Source organism: Leopardus geoffroyi, chromosome A1 (assembly GCF_018350155.1).
Source record: "Leopardus geoffroyi isolate Oge1 chromosome A1, O.geoffroyi_Oge1_pat1.0, whole genome shotgun sequence".
In the NCBI taxonomy this organism is placed as follows: Eukaryota; Metazoa; Chordata; class Mammalia; order Carnivora; family Felidae; genus Leopardus; species Leopardus geoffroyi.
This window is the reverse complement of record NC_059326.1, coordinates 48,502,785-48,526,972: the sequence shown is the minus strand read 5'-3', so window position 1 is coordinate 48,526,972 and position 24,188 is coordinate 48,502,785. Positions and strand designations below refer to the sequence as shown.

The window sequence follows — 24,188 nt, the reverse complement described above, 5'->3', positions numbered from 1 at the left end:
CCCTAACCTATGAACACTCTTTGGAGATAGGGGATAACTGATGGGCTGTCTCCCTTGGTATTATCAAGCCATGCTGAAGTTCTCTTGAGGCGAGAATGATGCTGCTGCTGTCCGGATTTTTAGGAAAATTAAAATCATTGAGGAAAACCCTGGCAAGGCCCTTGCTCATCAAATGCCTTAGAGCTTTTTACACAGTAGTCTAGCTTTTTGGTTTTACTGGTCTTTTCTATGGATCAGAGATGGTAACCTCATCTTCAGTCCTATGGTATACTTGAAATACACAAGTAGTGATCTATTTTTACAACAGGAGGATATCTGTAGGGTTTCCAACACAGACCGTTAAAGAAAAAAAAATGCAAACACAACTTTGAACTTTACTTCATAGGTAAAAGCTTTCAGGCAAGGAAGGTCTGGTAAGAAACCATGAATTTGTGGCATATTTAGAATATGAAGGTTTTATGCCTTGAAGGTATTACCAGTTTAAATGGAAAGCAATGCAGTTGAAACTAGATAATAAATCCATTCAGTTACATGGACACTAGGTACCAAAAAACAGCTCCATGCAATAGTCCAAATCTCTCAGATTCTTTGCACTCCTCAAAGCACAGGTCTTCCCTCTGGAAAAAAAAGACTTCACGCAGTTAAAAACATAATGCTATTTATTGGTCCTCCAGGTACATAATAGGAAGCCCACAGATTCTGAAGGTCCTCTTGTCTTTATAACTTGTGGGTGTGATAATAGAGGTTTTATATATATATATATATATATATATATATATATAAAATATTATAATATAAATAACATATAATATAATAATATACTTTATATATATTATATATGTGTATAATATATATGTGTATAATAAATAATATACTTTATATATATTATATATATGTGTATAATATAATACATATTATATATATGTGTATAATATATATATTTTGATCCTTCCTCTGTCCTGAGGGTGTGATATAGAGGACAGCTGATACACTGAGAGACATGGTATCCAGAAAGTTTACCTGATGGGTTTGCAATATGTGCGTTATTTAGTCTCTAGGGGAGATTACTTTTAAAGTCCTTGAGTTACCTTAAAACTTTTCAAACTAGGAGGCACCTGGGTGGCTCACTCGGTTAAGCATCTGGCTTTAGCTCAGGTCATGATCTCAAGGTTCATGAGTTCAGGCCCCACATCCACCTCTCTGCTATCAGCACAGAGCCCACTTCAGATCCCCTGTCTCCCCATCTCTCTCTGCCCTTCCCCCACTGTCTCTCTGCCCATCCCCCACTCTCTCTCTCCCAAAAATAAATAAAACATTAAAAAAAAAAGAACACATCCAAAAAGAAGGTATATTTAAAAAAATAAAACTTTTCAAGCTAAAAACGTGAGTTTGTTAGGCGATACTATTGAATTGACAGACCAGTTCAGAACAGTATTCATTAACAGATACTTGCAGTCTTTCAGCATATACGGTTATGTTTGAGTCTTGCAACATTTTTAGTTGAGTTGCAGAATGTGTGTAAGTGTCCATCTGACATTAAAAGTTAGGAACGTTCCTTCTAGTAGGTAATGAAAAAATGGCTATCTGAAGCATATTTTTCATAGGAATGATACGTATGAGATAGGCAAACGTACTAATGTGGAAGTATTGTGAGCCTCTCTCCTTGTTTTGCCAGTGTCTTTCTTGTCGTGGGTTGCTGTCCCACTGAATCTGGACTCTGGGAGAGAGATGACTTTTTGAGGATGGTGGCAGGGGTGGAAGTAAAGAAGCAGGAAATCTAGCATGTTCTAATTTGTTCCGGAGACGGCAGGGAACTGTTGCTAATGAGAGAATAATTGATTTTGAAAGAGTGTGTGGGGATGGCAGTAGGGAGATGGGACCCAGGAATCGAAATAAGCTTTGGCAAGTTTGGGTGAAGAGGTAAAAAGTTTGGTGGGTGGGGAGGGATAGATCTGCCATGTTTCAGAGGTTGAAAATGGGGAAAAGGGCATTTTAGAATGTAGATTGTGCATTACAGTCACATTTTAATTTTTTGTTGAGAGACTTGACTAAGTACCTGAGTTATTCATTGAACACTGGTCTGGAATTTTCCTTGAATAACACATTGCTATGCCTGGTCTATAAGGCAGCTCACTTCCACGTGGGTGTCAGTGTATTTAAAAAAAAATAAATGTGTACATGTGTACCTCACACACTACATATACACATATGTATGTAGTTACACATATGTAATATAGATTATATATAGATGTAAATGTATACATATAAATATACGTGTCTATATCTGCATATATGTATATTCATAAAATGTATACATACATATTGTTATCTTATGCATAAATAAACTTGTAGTCACAAACACCAAGTACTTCTCACAGCATTTGCAGTGCCGTGTCGTTTAGAACAGGCTTTTTAAACTACTTTTCATTTTGCTGAATTTGAAAAGGAGAAGATGCCAGCAGCGTAGCCCCTGAAGGGAGATGAGGTGTATCTTGGCAGTGAAATTCCTCAGTGGAATCGGGAGTTTCTGGTGCTGCCGGCTGGATTTCCCTTCTGGCCACATCGTGAGGAAGCTTGGGGGAGAAAGATCTGTACGACATAAAAACTGATAGTAGCGATCAGCTCGGTGGTCTCTCAGATCAGGGTTTAGAATCCAAGGACATATCAAAGCCTGTTGGAGCGCATCCCTGATGAAGACTAAAACAGGTCTTCGGTGAGGAATGAAAGCGTTTGCTTTTCAACATTGCAAATCCTTGGGGAGCAAATCCTTGTTGCTTTTCATGGCCTATGGATGACAATCCCCAGAATTGTGGTTGCATTCAAATGGGATGTTAAGGATTAATTCATGACAGTATGGTGTATAATGTTGATGATGTAGCTAGAAATTGAAGATGAGTAAAGCGCAACAGTAAAACAAACAGGATCATTTGGCCCATTAAGGCAAACTGCAGAATGATGCAGCCGATTTTAATTTTAGGGAATTTGAAATGTTGAGGGAATGTAAGCTTCTTAAAAAATAGATTCATTTAGTTTATAACTACCTTGTTGTAGATTTAGGACGTAGAGAAAGGCAGCTTTCTTACCTATCTCAAGATCAGCAGGGTCAACCGAGAAAAATCCAGGAAATCTGTGCAGCCTGGACACATCAGACCCATGAGTCACCATGGGGTAGTCAGTGTTAGGGCATCCTGAAACAGCCAGACAGAGCTCTGTCATGGGATCAGCAGATATTCTGGAGTATTGATCCAGTTTGTGGATAATCATTCTAGAAATTTTCACGGTACTTCGTGAGTGGCTCTTTCTGCATTAGAATTCTTGATTCCTAATCTGTGGTTCCTCTTTCAACTTTGGGTTTTGATAACAGTGACCCTTTGGCCTCTGGGGGCCTCCTTCAACTTGGGCCGCTCTCCTGGGGCAGTTGCCGGGACTTCCCTTGGCTCTCCAAAGCTCAGGGCAAGACCTGCTCCATGACTGACTACCAGAAGTTTGCTTAGAGGGCAGCCATTGAGCTTGAGGCGTTTTGCGGGTGTTCTCCAGAAATCTGCTCGGTTCTTGAGAATAGTCCAATCGACCATCTATTCAGAGGCAATGGCGTGTTTCAGATCTTTAGGAGTTTGGCAGCACAACTCAAAATAGAGGAATTAAGAGTAAATCAAGCAGCATTAAAGAGTCTAATAGGAAGGAGTAGGGTTTAGAGCACATCAGTGGAAAACCTCAATAGCAATTAGGGTTCCCTTAACAATTGTGAGGTTCTGGCAGGAGAAACCCTGTGTCTAGCCAAACTCAGGATCAGGTGGTAGGAAATGAGTCCTTGTTGGATAATTCCTTTACTGGCAGTCTTTCTTTTTTTGGTTTTGATTGTTAAGTAGCTCTCTAAATGTTCCCTTTGTATTGGGTAAAGTGCTTGAATCTGAACAAACTTGAGTCAAATGTAGTTCACATCACAGAGTCTGTGTTTATTTCTTTTGTTATCAAGTATTAAAATGCACCTAAAATTGTCCCACAGGAAGACTCGTGTCCAGTACAGAAGGCGGAGGTTAGACATGTGCCTTAGGTTGGTAGACATTTATGTAGTTCATATACATCACAGAGGGGAGAATGGAATTTTTCTAGGAGCAATTTAAGAGAGAGAGCAGCAGAAATAGTTGTAGACTGAATGTAGACATTCCAGTGATGGAATTTCAAGGTGGAAACATATTACCATGGAAACAAAAATTTGAGTAGGAGTAAGAAATAGGAAGAATTGCAGAGGGAAGTCTATTTGGAAAAATTGAAGGAAGGAAAAATAAGTTTTTAAGTTTAACTCATTTATAATTGTGTTTGCCAAGTGAGCATTCACATTTTACCCTTTTTGCTCTGTTTCGTGAGGGAAATATATGTGCATATGTCTATTTTAACTGGTAACGAAACACTTAAAGATTAACTGCCCTTTAACTAGACAAGTTTTTTTTTAACCAGACTACATCCTTTAGGACTTAAATGGAGGTCAGGAATGCGTCTTCTTCATCTCCTGTTGTGCCTTCAGAGTGGAAGAGCTCAACAGATGTTCTTTGATTAGTATTTTTCATTCAATTTCATTTACAAAATGCTTTCTGAATACCTATGATGTGCCACGCATTGGCCTAGAAGCTTCAGGAACGCAAACCACAAAATACATAATCTCTGATATGAAGAGAATTTCACTCAGAAAACTGAATGAAATCGCAGCAGGGAGAGTAGCATTAGCTAATGTGTATCGATGATTTATTCACTGGCTTTAGCATTTTAGATACATTACTTTATTTATTTCTTCTGGCAAACCTAGAGGGTCAGATGTTGTCCTTTTCTTCCTAAAAGGAACTGAGCGTCAAAGATATGCCAACCATTGTGGTAACTACATGTTAATGGCAGAGTCTACCTCGGTGCCCACTATATACCAAAAGCCAGGCTCTTAAATACACCTCTGGGTTGTCATCACATATATGTGTGATGAGCAGTATTGGCTAGTACAAAAATATGGGCATTTAAAAATAAAAAGAGATTTCTTATTTTTAAAGTTTATTTTTTAGAGAGAGAGCATGAGCAGGGAGGTGCAGAGAGAGAGGGAGAGAGAGAATGCCAAGCAGGCTCCACACTTTCAGCAGCACAGAGCCTGACACAAGGCTTGATCTCACGAAGTGTGAGATCGTGACCCAAGCCGAAATTCAGAGTCGATGCTTAACAAACTGAGCCATCCAGGCGCCCCTCCAATGATAAGAGATTTCTGACTATGCAGTGATTATATCTGTTTTAGAATGATCTGGAAAAGCTTCAGAGTGGTGACAACTGATACAGACCTTGAAAGGGTAAGTGTAGGTATGAGAGGGAACATTGTAAGCTGAGGGAATAGCACCGGGGAGGTGTTGAGATTTAGTACTGTATTAAGTGTCTGTCTGTCTCCGAGTAAGAATGCTATATATTGAATATTTTAATAGCACTTATAAAATAATCATATTTCTAGCATATAAAGTGGATGCTAAGGAAACGGAGTTTTTTTTTCTTTTTTTTTTCTTTTAAGGCATGACCAGTCAGACACTTGGTATGCATCCCATGCCGGAATGCCGGACTTGCGTGGCATATTTTTGGTGATGCTTGTTCAAATTTGGGCAGTAGTTAGTTACAGAGTTTTATTTAAAGACATGACTATTGTTTGACTTAGTTGGGTGCAGTAATATCCCAGGGAATATCAGTGTACTTGTTCCTGCCTTCAGAATAATTCCTGACATTTTATTGCTTTGAAGATGTGTTTTATACCTGTTAACTGGGGACAGATGAAGTTAACAATTAAAACAGTTATATCATCGCAAGATCTCAAAGCCAGTCCTTATACCACAGCCTAGAATGCTAATAGCAGGATACAGATATCCTGATACCTTTACCTTCCATTTCTTTGTTAAATATTAATACGTTAATTTAGCTTTTCACTAAAGCTTCTACTTCCTCACTCCTTACATCAAAGTTAAATGATAGTGACAGTGGTTAGGCTCCATTTACAAAGTAACTTGCACATTCGACCTAATTCATCATAATACTTCATAAATGATTCTTATTTCTTATTTAAATATTATGATTACTAGTTCATAAACAGAGAATAGGAGGCAAAGACATTGAGAGTGTTTATTTACATTGACCTTGTAAAGCATTATACCTAGAGTGCTATGTTCAACATAAGGACATAAATTTCATTCACGATTTTTTTTTTTTTTTTTTTTTTTTTACTTTTTTGGGTTTGGGAATCGTGAAGGGTAAATACTTACAGAAGAGATGATCTCTTGTGGCTCTTTGCTATAGCCAGATAGAGGTATTTACTAGATATTTGACAGCTCTGGTCCTTGTGGTCTGTGCCAGTTCTGGAATTCGATAGCTCTGTAGTTTAATTGGTTGTTATTTCTATGGTAATTCTAGCCATTAGGTTAAATTATTAACTTTTTAAAGCTCTTTTTGTGTAGGTAACAGATCTGCCCCAAATTGGAATACTGTTTATTTGCCTGTTTCACAGAGGATTTATGCTTCTTAATTATGGCAGCCAAATTACTCCACAAACATCATCTAAATATCAATGTAGATCAACAAGAACAGATAAAACCGTAAAACTGTGTGCTTCAGGCATAGCAGGAAGAAAGAATACAACAAACTTCAAATTTTCTGTAAGCCGAAAGTTAAATGCCAATTTCTAGAGAAGATATTTCTTAAGTTCCCCTCAAGCCTTTGTGGAGAACTGAGCTTTTGGAAAAATTATACGGAAGACAGAAGATGTAATTGAACTAAAACTCACCCCTCAACAGAGAAAATCAATCCTAAATTCAAATGTACTGAGTAGATCAGAGACTGACAGCAGGGAAAGGATTTGAAATGTGTGTGTGACCCTTCCAAGCAATCTTGGAAAGGCAACACGTCTGGGGAAGAGTGGGAGGCTGAGTATTTGTCCCTGAAGATGTCCGTGCGGAAGTCCCTGTGACGTGGGCGTGATAACTTGTTACCTGCAAAAGGGACCCTGCAGATGTGATTACTTCAAGGATCTTGAGATGGGGAGATGATCCTGGATTATCTGGGTGAGCCCTAGGTGAAATCACAAATGCTTTTCTGAGAGGGAGGCAGGATGGGATTTGACCACAGAGAAGGCAGTGTGAGGACACAGAACAGAGATTTCAATGATGTGGCCACGAGCCACGGGAGACCAGTAGCCCCCAGGAGCTGGAAGAGAGTGAGAATAGATTCTCACCAGTAGCCTCCCCAGAAGGAGCCAGGCCTGCTGACACCTTGATTTTAATTACATATGACTTATTTTGGACTTGGGGCTTCCAGAAGTATAAGAGAATACAAATTTCTATTGTTTCAATCCATTACATTTCTGGTGAGTTGTTCAATAGCATCAAAAGGAAACTAATACGGAGGGTAAAATTGGAAAATGACTGTTGGGAACTCTCTGGTGAAAGCATAAAGAAGCAAGAGAGGAATTTATGAGTCTGAAAGACATAAAAAGAATAAAAAGTAAATGGAAAACACACATCCCTGCTGCCCATCATACCCCACGAATCGTGTATTAACGAGACTACATTTTGTTTTCTACACTAACCAAAGAGGGCACTATTAATCTCACAATGGAATCAACCAGTCCAAACTGTTACCCTTGCTCATGAAATGCAGTGATAAACTGTCTTTAGAACTATTCTAAGAAAATAAACTGAGAGTTCAAAATCTGTGGCCGATGAAAATTCCCCTCACTGTGCCAACCATAAAGCTGGAGAAAACTATAGCAACACTATAAACAATTATTTGGGACTGAGAATGGGGAAGAATACCCTTAGGCCACGATTTTAAATTTAAGAACAGAAATGGACTAAAAACAAGAAGAAGGAAATACAATTTTATTTAACTTAGGAAAGAAAGGAAAAGTAGGTAAGCAATAAAGACTACATTCCAAGATGTTCAAGGAGGGAGTGGATTCGAAGGGAAACTTAATAAGGGTCATTGAAGAAATGTAGGTAAGAGAAATGAAGTAAGACGAGGGTAAAACTGATTTTGCAGAACGTTGTTGAAATAAAAGACAGGCAGGCAAAGAAGGTCTAGTTTATAGCTCTGTGGGGGTCCTTGGAGAAGAAAAACAAAAATGAATCCAAAAACACTTCCTTGAATTAAAAGAAGATCTGCAGGTACATGTTGGAAGAAGTTTCCACCTGAGAGAGGGATGAGAATTCTGTCCTGGTAACAATAGAAGGAACGGATTCTTCCATTCGTACATAGACTCAGAATGCTTCTTCCATTGGCCTGCCTGCTCATCAACAGCACAGACAGTCAAAAGCTGAATGAAATACAGACCAGGATTTGTAGGCGATGATTAAAATCATGGCAAACCCAAGGAACAGCCCAGGTTCCTACATGTGGGCTCTGGATCTCAAGTGCTGCAGCAGTGGGGTTTTCCTAGAATTATACCCAAGGATGTTCTCGAAGGAAAGCCTAAAATTATTGGCTAAATTCTAAGTTGATGGTTAAGTGATACGTAGGAAGGAGGCATTGTGAAGAAAGGAAAGCACTTGAAAATGCAAGATAGAAGTTCAATGGGGCATCAAACCCCGTGAGCTGAATATTGTTTCGTCCTGGGCCTACCATGATGAGAAACGGTCACTGTGATTTAAGGGCTTGCAGCCTAGTGGAGAAGAGGGACGTGTGTCACAGAAGTGTGTGTTATGCTTGAGGAAAACGGGAGCTCAGCACAAAACCCAGCCTGGAAGGAGAGGAAGGAAGGTTACATGGAGAAGATAACTCATGAGGTGAGTATTGAAAGATCAGTCAAAGAAGTAAGGATATTCATGTGACAGAGAGAGAAGGCACAGGGCCGCATACACCTTGGCATTGGAGGAGGAAGGTAAGACAACAAGGAAGAGTTAAAAGATTGAGTGAAGATAGAAATGTGTTGTATGAGTTAGTATATGGACTAGTTTTCTCCAGGGCTGCCTTAACAGATTACCACAAACTTTGTGTCTTGAAACAACAGTTGTTCTCTCACAACTCTGGAGTTTAGAAGTCCAAAATTAGAAGTGTTGGCAGGGCCATGCTCCCTCCGAAGCCTATATGAGAAAATCCTTCCTTACCTCTTTTAGCTTCTGCTGTTTGCCAGCATCCTTAGTGTTCCTTGGCAGAGGTATTACTTCAATCCGGGTCTCTGTCTTCTCCTTTTGTATGTCTGTCTGCGTCTCATTTTCTCTTTTAATGACACCAATCATACTGGGTTAAGGACCTGCCCTCCTCTAGTATGGACTTCATCTCAACTAACTCCATCTGAAAAGACCCTGTTTCCAAATAAAATCACAATCTGAGGTATCAGAGGTTAGGATTTCAACATATCATTTTGAGGGACACAATTCAAGCCAAAACAGGATGTTTAAGTTTGTATTTTTCTCTTGGGATTTGCTTAAAGGAAGACCACTCACTGGGAATTGCCCTTGTGGCCTGATAAACCATGGTGAATTTTTAATGGCATATGGAAGAAAAATGAGAAAACTTCAACATAATGAACTGAGAAAAAGAACACTAGACATTAATAGCTTTAATAGCCCTTGTTAATTAAACAGTTAGTAGCATTTTTTTGAGAGGCTATTTTAGAAACTACCTTTAGGGAGTTATTGTGAAGGAACAGTAAGCAGTTGGGCCTTCTGCAGATACTTACCTGAGGCAAAAAACAAAACAGAACAAAAAAACAACACCCATCCCAGACACACCCTACCCTAAATCATTGAACTACAAAAGAAATCAACTTCGGAGCAAACTGTAGGACTTCTGACATACAAACCAGAGTTTTATTTAAAAGGTTTTGTTTGCTTTGAAATAGGAGAGTTATAGAACGAAAGCATGAACACAGTATACATTTCTGTGGTTCAAAGCATAGGGAATGCAAGTTTTGGTAGAGTGTACTGTGTCTCATTATCTGTATTTTTTTGTTGTTGTTTCTGTAATCCCTGATATATATATATATACACACACACACACACACACACATATATATATATATGTATATACACACATATATATATATATATATATATATTTTTTTTTTTTAACATTCTAGGTACATTTAAAAAACTAATTTTTCAATTAGAATAAATGAATGAACACCTTCCACTTTATATAGAAATTCATTACATATGCACTTTTTCAAGAACATTTCTATGAACTAAAAAAAACATTCTTTTGTAAGTGTTTCTCTGTTGCTGACTGTAGGAATGTGTTTGGCTGTTAATCTGCTGGGTGCCTGGGCAGTGTTGAGGCCTCGAATAGCATTTAATTGCATCTTCAAAGATTAGCTTGCAAGTTCACTAAATTTATATTATTTGACTGGGACCATTACTTCCTTCTTAACATCTTAAATTGGCCTTGGGAACAAAAGTTGAAATATCTTCCTAATGTAACTTTTTCATTTTAATAAGCCAAGAGATTTGTGAAAAATTCTCATTCATTTATGTACCACCATTATCTTATCCTCTTCTTTCTTATTAACTATTATAAGGTTATTTTTTAAGAGTGAAGAGTTTTAATTCATTGCCATAAAGTTCAGTATTCCCATTAGCTAAAAATTTTGTGGCCAAGATTCAAATCGCCTTACTACAAGTAGCAGAAAAATCTGTAGCTATAGCTTATTAAATAATGTAACATTTGCATTTTGATTACAGAATTTTGCCCAGTATATTTAGACATTTGTTTATTAGAGGACCTGAGGACCAAAAGGCAAGACTAGGTCTACTTTTAGTTCTATTGAATGTTCTACCCTGCCATCAGAGGCAAATACATGGATTCCAAAAACTATAGAACGTCTTTGTTGTCAGTTCCTGCCAGTTGTGTTTGAAGAATAATAATAAATAGATTGTGTTGATGTGGGGCATGCTCAGTAGCTGGGTTGGCTGGAAGAGACCTGGAACAAATGAGGAATCAAATGCCTTGGGATTTAATACCAGCCACACACCTCACTAACATGACCTGTGTGAGCTCCTGATCCCCCTTTTATAAGTGGAGCTGGTGGTTTCTGTTTTTATCACATTGCCAAGCCTTTGGATACACCCAAAGAAATAAACTTTGAAATCTTTCAACTTAAAAATGTACAAATTACAAAGAACTATACAAGTATAGGATGATGATATATAGAATATTGTGATGGAAAAGATTCTTGGAACAGTAGGTCAAGAAAATACTGAAAGGCTTTTGGAGCAAGCCATTTAAGAAAATCGTAAAAGAAACTTACTTTAACTCATTTTTTAAAATTTATTTTCTTTTATTGAGAGAGAGAGAGAACACAAGCGCATGAGTGGAGGAGGGGGCAGAGGGAGAGAGAGAGAATCTCAAGCAGGCTCCATGCTCAGCACAGAACCAGACATGGGGCTAGATCCAACGACCTTGGGATCATGACCTGAGCTGAAATGAAGAGTTGGGTGCCCAACTGACTAAGCCACCCAAGTGCCCCTAACTCATTTTAAGATAGGAAAATGGAGTCTGAGTGAGAGTAACCTCAAGTAGATGTATAGATAAACATCAGTATTCAAGTTTTTTCTTTTTTTGTTGGGTTTTTTTTTTTGGACAGAAGTCAGTTCTGTGTGAGACATAACGGATGCTCACTGCATGCAGATTGATGATGAATGCCAGGCTGGATATCACAACTCAAAATTTCTTTACCTTGTGCTGGAAATGCTGCATCTGTCCTGTTAGAGCAGTCCACTTTACTTTGAGAAAATGGAATCTCTTCAGATACTACAAGTGGCCAGGATGGTAAGGGATTTGAAAATCATCCCATATAAACATAATTGAGGTAACAGAATATTTAGCTCACAGAGAAACAGACATATGAGAAGGTTCAACAGATTTTCATATTTTTGAAAGATTATTGTACATCTATTTTCTGCATATTTCGTTATAAGTAGTTCGGAAGGTAGTATAAGTATGAACTTTGGAAGTTATAGGAAGTTGAGTTTGGCAACTATGAGGAAGCAAAAACCTGGTAAGATCCCCTTTCTGACAGGTGCTTTATGCTCTTTCATTGTGTTCAGAACAGAGTCTAGATGAACACTTTGTACAAATTTTACTTGAGATTCTTTGGTCTGGAAAGTTTGAAGGTGATCTTTTAAGTTTATCTCTGAATACTTTGTAATTCCATGAAAGATCTCACATGTAAGTCCTGGGTCTGCTGATCAAGGGCTTACTATTGGTCCATTTTCCCTTGTGCCGTGAGCTGTGTAGAAGTAAGCTTTGTGTGATCTCACTCTGTGGTCATGGCCACAGTGCTAGCACAGACTACTGCACCTGTGTTGCCATTCATTCATTTGTTCCTCCAGTGAATATTTTATTATGCTTCTACTATGTCCCAGACATTGTTTTAGGGAGTGAGGATAAAACAACGAAGTAAACAGTCCGTCATGAATTCAATTCTTGGGGAGTGAGGCAGACAGTGTAGATGTCAACAGCTAAATGTGTATCAGGTGGTGAGTGTTATAGAGAAAAATGAAAACATTGAAGGTAACTGAAGACTGATCAGGAGGGATGATTTGTAATAAGATGCATAGGCCTTTCTAGCAGGGAGATAATGGCTCTAAGACCTGAAAGATGTGGAAAGAGGTGGTGGAGTCAGCCAAGCAGATGTCTAGATGACATCAGTCCAGGCACGTGGGTAGCTAGTACAAAGGTCTGAAGGAGTGTGTTTTTATGTTGAAGTAAACACAAAACAGTAGAGAGGTACAGTGAAGAGGTCATTGTGTCTGAGGTAGAAAAGCCATAGTGAGAGAGGTATGGGAAGGGATGTGACCAGAGAGGTTGATGATTGCTAGGAGAAAGGGAGGGGCCAGATACCGTGGGCCTTTGTCATCATTTTGGCTTGCTTTCTTTGGGGAAGCCTTTGCAGAACTCCTGTTCACAGGGGAGAAAGAGGCATTGAATGGCCAGCCAAGTGTAAATGAAGAAGAGCCTTGGATTTGTGATGGGGAAGCAGGTCTTTGCCATCCAGCACCCGGATGTCCTTCAGCACGTTCTTCTGGGTCTTGATGATTTTTAATTTTAGGATTGAAATAGGTGACCTATAAAGATCTTTATGCTTTAAAAATTCCTTGAAGATCTGGGAAATACCAAATAAAATCTCTAAGAATGGAAAACACTGTTGAAATAAAATACAGAATGGAGAGGTTAAGAAGCAGATAAGTTGTAGCTAAAGAGGGAATTGGTGAATGGAAGAACATTTGTAAAAATTACCTAGAAGGCAACACAGAGAGGAAAAGAAATGAGAATAGAAAACATTGGGTGATTGAACGTACATGTTTTCAGACTTTGCGAAAGGGAGAGAACAGAGATAATAAGGGAGAATCATGTTGGCTGAGAATTTGTAGAGCTGGCTAACCACCTGAACTTAAAGATTCAGGTTATACAAAGTATCCCAGGTAGGATAAAGAAAAATATGAAAATGGCAGTATTTGTCAAGAAAATCTGTGTGTGTGTGTGTGTGTGTGTGTGTGTGGCATTTTGGGACTAAAAACTGGAGTTGGTGACAGCAGCTAAGAGTCGGGTTGTCATAGTGTAGTAGGGTCACTTGAATTAATGGTATAATGATGAAAATGCAGTTAGTACACATTTTAAATCAAATTCCAATGTGATAAATAAATGATCTGATATGATGGTAAAAGAAAAAACTGAAACAGTGACTTTCATTCTGGATCTTATGACTAGAGCAACTGAATTAAGAGAACCTAGGAAGTTGAGACGAAATAATTGTGGGGAAAAGAGATGCTTCACTTTGGATAAATCAAGTTCAAGGGGGTAGTGGCGGCATATGGAAATGAAAATTTCATGAGGAGGATGCATCTTTATAAACATTAAAATTTTTTTCTGGTGTTTAATCCGAAGAAAAATATATTACACAACCCCAAAGTTTGTTTCGTTACCTATCCAGAGTTTAAGATACTACTTTCAGTGGAGGGTTTCAGCGTGTTCTCTGTTTTCTGTATGTATTGCAATGATGCAGTGAAAAGGGGACAATACAGTGTAAGTTCAGCAACTAAATTAATTGTGAATTAAATACCTGGAATTAGAAGTTTCTTTTAAACAGAAATTAACAATGGCAAGAGTACAAGAACTAATACTTGTAGAAATTCTTGGACTTGGGCACAGATAGTTTGGTTTTACTCCGCACTATGTATTTCTGAAGCTATTGTACTGTTACCTGCCCAGGTTACTAATTTAGCAATGAAACAGTTTACCATGATGGAAAGATATTTCAGCAGAGCCTCATGAAAATTTTAAAAAGCTTAGGACTGCCTCAGATTTCAGCTAGGTGAAAAAACAAAACCAACCAACCAACCAACCAAATAGAAACCCAAAGCCTTTTACTTGGATAGTAAAATAATAATTTGGAATTCAGAAGTGACTGAATAACGGAATGATGGAAAACTCCAGGTTAAATGTGAGTAATGATTGGATTCCTTTTGAAGGGAGGAAAAAAAAAAACCCTTCAGTATCTCTAAAATTGTGATATTTTTGTTCATAATATTGCATTACATAAGTATATATTAAAAACAGGCGTAAAACCTTTATGTAATAGGTCTTGTATCACCATATAAATAAAACAGATAGGCAAATTAAATAAGATCAACATTTCAGAACTCTGTGAAATTCAAATTAATGTCACTTCTGTGATGGATGATGATTTTTTGCTGAATGTAAATCGCTGTCAACAAGAATGGCTCCTGACTGCTAAAGCACAGTTTGTTTTGAGTCTGACAATCCCGGGCTACTGAATTCTGTGTATTCCTGTTAACGCTTCTCAATTTGAACTAGTGGAAACCATCATTATGACAACCATTATGGCTGTCATTTGGCCTATGCTTGGTCCATAGACATCACTCTTCAGTTTCCCTCCATTCCTTTCCCACTGAATTAGGCCCTGGACGTGAAAATTGTATCTTAACGTGTTGCTAGTATAATGGTAAACACCAGGTACAACTCTAAATCACAGGACAACCCTGTAATAAAGTAATCCAGATTATAGTTAAAGTAATTTTTAAGATCATCACTGAAATGAAGTGACAGAATTTTCTTAGAGATAGTTAGAATTTCTGACCTTATGCCATTTGTCCTCTTTGGACCCAGAATTCACAGGGAGCTCATAGAATGAAAATTAAACTGAGTGAATGATTAAAAAATACAAATGAGAAACTACCTTTCCTTCAGTTAGTGAGGTTGATAAAGTTAAATAGTGCCTTATTCTGTCCTCTCCAAAAAATCCCTGCATTTCCTATACTGTATATCGAAAAATCCAAAGAAACAGGGTGCTTTAGAGATTTGGAGGAAACGATGGTTACGTAAATTAACTTGTACATCCCAGAAAACAAATTTGTGGCATTTGTGCTAAGAGGAAGTGTAAGGTAGTGGGTTTCATTAATGATCCTTAATAGCTATAATTAATGTGTAGAACCTTTATGACTAGCATTTTTTTCCCCAAAGTCCATGGTTGAGCTTATTTTGTTTATTTCTGATTTATTGAGTCTGCATTTCTAGCTTTGTCTTTGTCCATAACTGCTGTCCAGAGGTTTGCTTGAAGATTATTGATTGTATGTATTGTAATTGTCATTAGAAAATTCCTGGTTGTGGTCTTCCTTAATGTAGACCACTCCCTTATATTCTCTAGTATATCTTTAGCTTGACTTTGTTATATACTGAGTCCAAGAGCAGTGGGAAATTTTGAAACTTCTGGGGCATTAGCTTTTTCACGTACCCAATTGTTGAAATCCAGTTGACCTATGTATTGGAGAATTGTAAGACTTGAAATGTGGATAGGAACTTGAAACTTAAATAATTACACAGTCCTATTCTTGAATTTCACTTTAGATACAAACCCTATTATTCTTCATAATAACATGAATATGCTAGAAAGATGGCCAGATTTTTATCCTTTCAGTGTACTTTCAAATATCATGTCAAATTTATCATTCCCTTTTATTTTCTTTGTACTGCTCTACTTAGAGACTTATCATGTATTTGTGGAATGCCATAATTAATATGACTCTAGACTCTGTGGTTAATTTTAGTGTTTATTGCCCATCTCTTGATGTGAAGATCACTTCATCACTCTCTCAGCATGTTCTGGCACACTCAAATGCCACACACAGACAGCATCTCTTTTTAAAAAATGGTATTGCTTTAAAAATTAATGTAGCAATTAGACATTGGCCAAGTGAGAGACTATCTTCTTTTAGATCATGTTACATAAAAACTCTTGTTAGTACAGATAAAAAGTATAAGGTCTTGATTTGTGGGCCAACTTTTTTGTTGAAGAAACTATTAAGATCGTTTTACAGTGGCACATGCAGAAGAGCTGATCTGAAGAAAGCAGCTGTATCCTATTAGGGATAAACTAATGGAAACTGTACAGATGGATGCCTTTGTGGTTTTCCAAAAGAAATGACATTAAAAAACAAAAACCTAAACCAAAGTCAGGGTCATATTGCTGCAGTGCACTTATTTTTAGGTTTCTTTTTGTGTAAGACTTTCGCCAATCCTAGTAATATCATCATCTCCCTGAAAGTAACTTAGGGCTGTATTGATGGGTTGGATCTTTAGTACTTACACAGGAATTATCTGTGAGAATAACATTAAGAGGATAGAAAGAATCTTTAATATTTTTGATTGAACAGTGAATCATTACGGTGTGCTGAGAAAGTTTCCTCACTGTGTGAAGAACATTTTAGAATGACATGTGTGGGTATTATGCTAAATAAAGTAACACCTAAAGTAATACCATAATGAAGTCCTGGAGAGAGCACAGACTAGAGAGTTAGAATTATTTTGCTTCTTGGCAGCCCTGTGTTCACGTCTGTGAACTTGGGCAAGTCACTTAATCTTCCTGAGCTTTCGTATCTGCTTCTGTAAAAATGGAAAGATACTTCACTTCCACCTCCTCCCATGGTAGTATTTTAGAAATGATTGCGAGAACGTATGTCAACGGGCCTGTTGTAATGCCTGAGAATCTTGAATTAAACAGCTTAGCTGTGTAAACTAAGAAACACAATGCCTATCTCCAAGTAGTTCCGGCATTAAAACTTTACACGCCCCAACCCCCCCCACTGTTTTTGAATCTCTTACCCTTCTAATGCTCTTTTCCATTCCTTCCCTCCGTACCTTCTCCCTGACCTACCGTCTGCATTTGGGGATCATAAAACTCCCAAGGAATTATATTTTTGTTATTTTGCTTTTTAAATTATCCTTTATATTTCATTAGAATTTTGTGTTCAAGTGGCCTTAAAAATATACACATTAAAATAAGCATTGTAGATCACTCAGTTCTATTTTGTATTCGTGGTTCCAAAAGGCATCCCATACATTTCCACTGAAAGTATTTACAGATACGTAAAATGAAATTGTATCTTTTAGCCATTAGTATGCCTCGGGGAGGTTCATTTGATTCTTTTAAAAACAACCTTTAAAATAATTATAAAACAATATTCCAGTCTCCCCACCCCCAATTAATGATTCTTAAAAGGTTTTTCATGTTTGGCTTTACAGGATGAGATTTAGTTCCCTGTTTTACAGGTGTAGCCGGTACCTTTACTTGAGGAAGCCCCTTACCCTTGAGCTTACAATGAAGAAGGGGGTATGGAGAATTCTTTGCTGATCCTTATTGCTTTGCTACATTATGGAAGTTTTCAATTGAGCCAAGGGAACACGAACCCATTAGTCAGGGGCTGCTGTCACTGAGAAGATTTGTGTTCTCCATTTTGGGGAATGTTTTAGAACTGAGCACCACATATCATTTATAACCATCAGGACAGGGTGAGTTATCCTATAATTTGGGCTAATGCATACCCCAGCGCCACACACACACACACACACACACCCCTAATAGCAGGTTAATGTGAAGGTAATGTTTCATACTGAGGACAAGGTGGCCTGAAGATATTTCTATGGCAACAGAAAAGCCCCTACAGATATCTGTCTTCTAAAGTTGCTGTCCTTTATTAGAGGCTGCCTGTTCTACAGACTGTAATTATCATTAGGTAGAGAAAAGGTTGTTGAACGTGGGTGGACCGCTTGACTGTAGCTTTCTGACTGATTTGTTTAGCACAGCTTTGAAAAAAATTCCAAAGGAATATTAAGAACCTGAGATCACTGTGCTACTTGTCTCTGTAGGTGAAGCTATAGCTAATTATAGGATGTTTGCCGAATGTGGATGAAGTTTGCGGGCAGACAACATAAACAGCAACACAAAAACACAATTAAGAGTGATCAGTCTATGTTAAACGATTTTTGTGTGTACGTAGTTCTACTGTTCAGAGAAATCCATTATTCCTTGTAGAGGAAAAGAGACTTCAATCACAACAGGCTTTGAATTAATCAAGTTGTCATTGGAGTGTTTTTCCAGGGCTAACAGTCTATGATTCAAAATTTATCTTCTGTTTTTACAACCAGGACTTAGAACTTCCAAGATTTTTCTTGGTTCTTGGCATAAAATTTAAGGCAGATGGGCCAACAAAAATCTTACTCTGATTAGGACGTGTGTGGAGTGTTTTGTATGCCTGAGTTTATAGTCATGAGCGGTACATCTAGTAAGCCAATATAGTGTCCTTGCTAAAGGAAGAAAGTGTAGAAATTAGACTAATTTGGCCTCACAATTGAATTGTCTTTACTTTTTTTTTTCAAGAATGAGATTTCAGTTTTATTGTTGCAAAACTCAATTTCTTGCTTATGTATGATTACTTTTTCTTAGAAGTCAGAAACTATGGTAGTTTCAGCATCATTAATCTGTGTACTTCCTGAGATTTTTTCATGAGTAATAATATAGTTGCAGAAGACCTTTTTTGCATACAATGTAATTGCCTTATGAAGATATAAAACCCTGAATGATTTTCCCTGAAGTTTAAAATTATTCTATAATGTAATATTTTGGAAAAAATCTGTTAAAAGATTTAGGAGGTGTTCTCATGTTTTGTAGGCATTTGTTTTGATTGTTGTGACCAGCAATTAATAAAACTCACTGGAAAGAGAGGTGATTAGAAACAAAAGGATTTGTCTGAGGATTAAGGAATAGCTTAAATAAATTTTGTCTTTGATATGTGGAGGTCTAGCAAATCGTTGTCTCTGTTGGGTGGTTTACTTTCACGTGTGTGCTCAACCCCTTACAATGACAGATCTCTAACCATTACTGAACAATCTGAATTTGGTAAAGTATTAACATGAAATTTACATGTTTCCTGAGTCTCCTGGGCTCTCACTCCTATCCCCTAATTGATATCTCATTTTGAATGTTTTCTGTAACTTATTAGTGAATTTTAGTCATTTTATGAGAAAAATCTGGAGTTCAGTGTCATGCTGCTGCCTCCTCTCCAACTTTAAGCTCTTTTCTTTTGCAAATGGCTCAGAGGAGGGGAGTAAATTCTGTGTTTTTACTTCCTTCTCATTTGTCACCTTGGAATATATCTCAGGGTGGGGGAAGGAGGCAGTGTGGGCCTCTAGGGCATTTTCATTTCCTTCTTCTAATAGGTGGGAATAGGGGGTAGGAGGAAAGAGGCAATAATGAGAGGTGCTCCAGTTTGACCTGGCTCAGTCTTGTTCTTTACTGCTGGTGGCCTCATTTGACATGGAGTTCTCGATAAAGACGATGATCACTTTTATGGCACCTTCTCAGAGAACCTTCCAAAGCAGGGCAGCCATGTTTCCTTTCAGTCTGCCAATGGCGCATCGCTCCAGCACCCTCTCTGGGCAGGGTGCCGCTGGCTGTCAACTTCCTGAGCAACTCCGTAAAGTGGGACATCTGGTGCTAGCATGACGTTTTCTACCCCACCTCCCTTGACAGCTGCCATCAGAAGCATACCTCATGGCTGCTTCCTGCCGCAGTTGTCCTGCATGGCTGGATAGCTATTTTGAGGTGCTAGTCTGACTTCCTTCTGCAGCGTCCCTTAATTCACAGGACTGTCCCATATTGTAATGCCCAAAAGTAGGAGGGTAGGCTGTGTGCTCATGCCTCCCCCTTCTCTACCTGTTGGTTTCTCATTTCTATTTTTCCCATTTTTTGGATAGGTAGGAGAATAATCAGTAAGTGGATCACCTAAGTATATGTCTGGCCAAGGTTTGAGATATAAAATTTCCCTTTCTTGAAAGGGTTGTCATATTTACAATAGATTCTGTTTCTGTCCATCCCTTTTACCTCTGGTTAAATTGGTCCTTCTCCTTTCCCTACCCTGACAGCCTAGGCAGAGGACAAATGACTCCATGATTCTCTCCTTTTTCTCCTAATTTTTTTCTTAAGAACTTAAGAAGTGGGCCAGACCCAGATTATGGTTATGAGTAGCAGCGCTTTTTCAGCCACATTTAAAAAAGCCCAGAGGGAATTGTCTGGCACTAGATATTTATGACTCTGTTTAAATATGAAGTGGTTTATCTTTCTTTGTCTTCAGCTTGGGGTTAGTGGAGAAATCAAGTACAATAGAAAACATCCTACAGATATCCTAGAATAAAGTTCTTTTAAAAAGGGGGGAGGGAGGGAGAGAAAAATATGTATTGCTGTTACTTGTATCTAAAAACTATTAATCTGATGACCACTTTTTAACATAGGTTAATTTACTCTTTGGACATCTTTTAAGAATTCATTGCATGCCAAGTGCGGATCATATAAAAGAGAAATGAGATTTTTAGTAAGATGAAGGAAAGCACTTTAATAGGAAATATACATTAGGGAGAGCTGCTTAACCCAGATTTCGGAGGTGAAGTTCTTTCTCTTGGTGGAAGTGAAATTTAAGTAGATGACTAGAGGAGGAACAGGAGTTAGGCAGGTGGCAGGAACAGAGGAGAACAGTGTCCCCTGGCAGGGACCACCGCCTTTACAAGGGCCCAGAATGAAGAGGGAACATGGAATCTTGAAGGGCCAGAATATTCAGAGTTTATAGGGCAAGTAGGAGCTGATAGGAGTGGTGTAATATAATTCTAGAGAAATAAAAGAAACCAGATCATGAGAAGAGGTTGAAAATTATCCTAAGAGATTTGGAGACCAAATGAAACACTTGAAGAAGTGGCATGGCATCGCGAGATTTGTACTGTGCCATGACTGGTGGTATGTTGTGAGATTCGAGACTGAAGAGGGCAAATGTCATGCTACCACCAGATGTCCCGCTTTATGGAGTTGCTCAGGAAGTCGCCAGCCAGAGGCACCCTGCCCAGCTGTTAGGTGAACAGCTTGTGCATGATCCATGTGGGATATGATGGTGGCTTGGGATGGCTATTTTAGCTGGGTGAATTGAAGTAGACGAAGTAGAGAGCAATTTGGGGTGTGACGTAGTCAGCATTTGAAAACCAACAGCATGGGGGGGGGTTGTTGAAGGAGAGGAAGGAGTCAAGTATGAGGCACAAATTTCTGCCCTGAGATGCCAGGTAGTTTGATATTGGTCTATACTGGGATAGAAGACTCTGGAGTGAGGAAGACCTGATTAGGGTGAAGAAGTTGATGGTTTTAGTATTATACCCGAGTGGGATTGGAAGTACCCAAGAGTACTAAATATGGAGATGTCACATAGGCATTTGAGATACCAGCAGACCTCTGGCCTTCAAAGATAGCTTTTGCTTGGAAAGCTGAGTTCATTCCCAAAAGTGTTTGCTCCCGTAAAATAAGAATAAGGGGCCACTGCTCTTATTGGAATGTGCTTGGGTTAGCAAAGTCAACTTTCATTTGAGGCAGTTCCCCCCCCCCATAAAAATGGGGGGAAAACATTATTAAATGTTTTCAGTATCCTGCAAGTTTGATATTCTCTCCTTTCACCACGGCTTAGAAATTTTAAGATGATTTTGCCCTGGGAAACACATTGGGAGCTCAAGTATGAGTATACATAAACTTTTCTACCCCATGTCACTGACAGACATGCCAGATCTAAAAGTATCTATTAGTCTCACAGGGCTGGTGCATTTTGAGATTAGATATGAAATAGGACACAGGCCTGTGCCCAGGAGAAGTACTTTTTGTATTATCAGCTTAGAAATTTTAACCTGATAAACCATAGATAAAATAAAGTAGAAGTCTTCACTTTTACAAATATTCCAGTCAGTGTCATTCCCTTGGGGAGAACCAACCGTTAGCCATTGTATTACAGCAGGAGAAAATGTGAGTCCATCATTCAGGGTCCATATTTATGGACTTCATGAATCTCCATGAACAAAAAGAGTTTTAGAGTTTTATGGTTTTAGGGTAAAAAACAAAATGTGACAAGAATTGCTAATTCTGAAAAAGAGAGCCTAGATTTAGAGAAATTCTTTTTTTATTGGTAATATAATTTATTGTCAAATGGGTTTCCATACAACACCCAGTGCTCATCCCAACAAGTGCCTTCCTCAGTGCCCATCACCCATTCCCCACCCCCATCCACCCTCAGTTTGTTCTTTGTATTTAAGAGTCTCTTGTGGTTTGCCTTCCTCCCTCTCTGTTTGTAACTATTTTTAACCCTTACCTTCCCCTGTGAACTTTGTTAAGTTTCTCAAGATCCATATATGAGTGAAAACATGGTATCTATCCTTCTCTGACTGACTTATTTCACTTAGCATGGTACCCTCCAGTTCCATCCACATTGCTGCAAATGGCATGATTTCATTTTTTCTCATTGCCAAGTAGTATTCCATTATATATATATAAACCCCATCTTCCTTATCCATTCATCAGTTGGTGGACATTTAGGCTCTTTCCATAATTTGGCTATTGTTGAAAGCACTACTATAAACTTTGGGGTACATGTGCCCCTATGCATCTGCACTCCTATATCCCTTGGGTAAATTCCTAGTAGTGCTATTGCTGGGTTGTAGGGTAATCCTTTCTTTAATTTTTTGAGGAACCTCCATACTGTTTTCCAGAGCAGCTGCCCCAGCTTACATTCCCACCAATAGTGCAAGAAGGTTCCCATTTCTCTACTTCCTCGCCAGCATCTGTAGTTTCCTTATTTGTTCATTTTAGCCACTCTGACCAGTGTGAGGTGGTATCTCAGTGTGGCTTTGATTTGTATTTCCCTGATGATGAGTGACATTGAACATCTTTTCATGTGTCTGTTGGCCCTCTGGATGTCTTTTTTGGAAAAATGTCTATTCATGTCTTCTGCCCATTTTTTCTGTGGATTCTTTGTTTTTTGGGTGTGGAGTTTGGTGAGTTCTTTATAGATTTTGGATACTAGCCCTTTATCTGGTATGTCATTTACAAATATCTTTTCCCATTCCATCAGTTGCCTTTTAGTTTTGTTGATTGTTTCCTTTGCAGTGCAGAAGTTTTTATCTTGAGGTCCCAATAGTTCATTTTTGCTTTTAACTCCCTTGCCTTTGGAGATGTGTTGAGTAAGAAATTACTGTGGCTGAGGTCAGCGAGGTTGTTGCCTGCTTTCTCCTCTAGGGTTTGGATGGTTTCATCTCACATTTAGGTCTTTCATCCAAAATGGATGGTGTATGGTGTAATAAAGTGGTCTAGTTTCATTCTTCTGTATGTTGCTGTCCAGTTCTCCCAGCACCATTTCCTAAAGACACTGTCTTTTTTCCATTGGATACTCTTTCCTGCTTTGTCAAAGATTAGTTGGCCATACATTTGTGGGTCCAATTCTGAGTTCTCTATTCTATTCCATTGGTCTATGTGTCTTTTTTGTGCCAAATACCATGCTGTCTTGATGATTACAGCTTTGTAGTAGAGGCTAAAGTCTGGAATTGTGATGCCTCCCGCTTTGGTTTTCTTCTTCAATATTACTTTGTCTATTTGGGATCTTTTGTGGTTCCATACAAATTTTAGGATTGTTTGTTCTAGCTTTGAGAAGAATGCTGGTGCAGTTCTGATTGGGATTGCACTGAATGTGTAGATACTTTTGGGTAGTATTGACATTTTGACAATATTTATTCTTCCAATCCATCAGCATGGAATGTTTTTCCATTTCTTTGTGTCTTCTTCAGTTTCCTTCATAAGCTTTCTGTAGTTTTCAGCATACATGTCTTTTACCTCTTTGGTTAGGTTTATTCCTAGGTATTTTATGGTGGTTGGTACAACTGTAAATGAGATCAGATTCTTTATTTCTCTTTCTGTTGCTTCATTATTGGTGTGTAAAAATGCAACCGACTTCTGTACATTGATTTTGTATCCTGCGACTTTGCTGAATTCATGTATCAGTTCTAGGAGTCTTTTGGTGGAGAAATCCTTACTAGAC

The 24,188-nt window shown here is 38.3% G+C and overlaps 1 protein-coding gene across 11 annotated transcripts in view; it reads left to right on the top strand.

Annotated features, from left to right (window-relative positions):
- KLF12 (Kruppel like factor 12) overlaps nucleotides 1–24,188 on the top strand; it is a 444,745-nt gene that overhangs the window by 212,985 nt on the left and 207,572 nt on the right. The window lies entirely within an intron of this gene.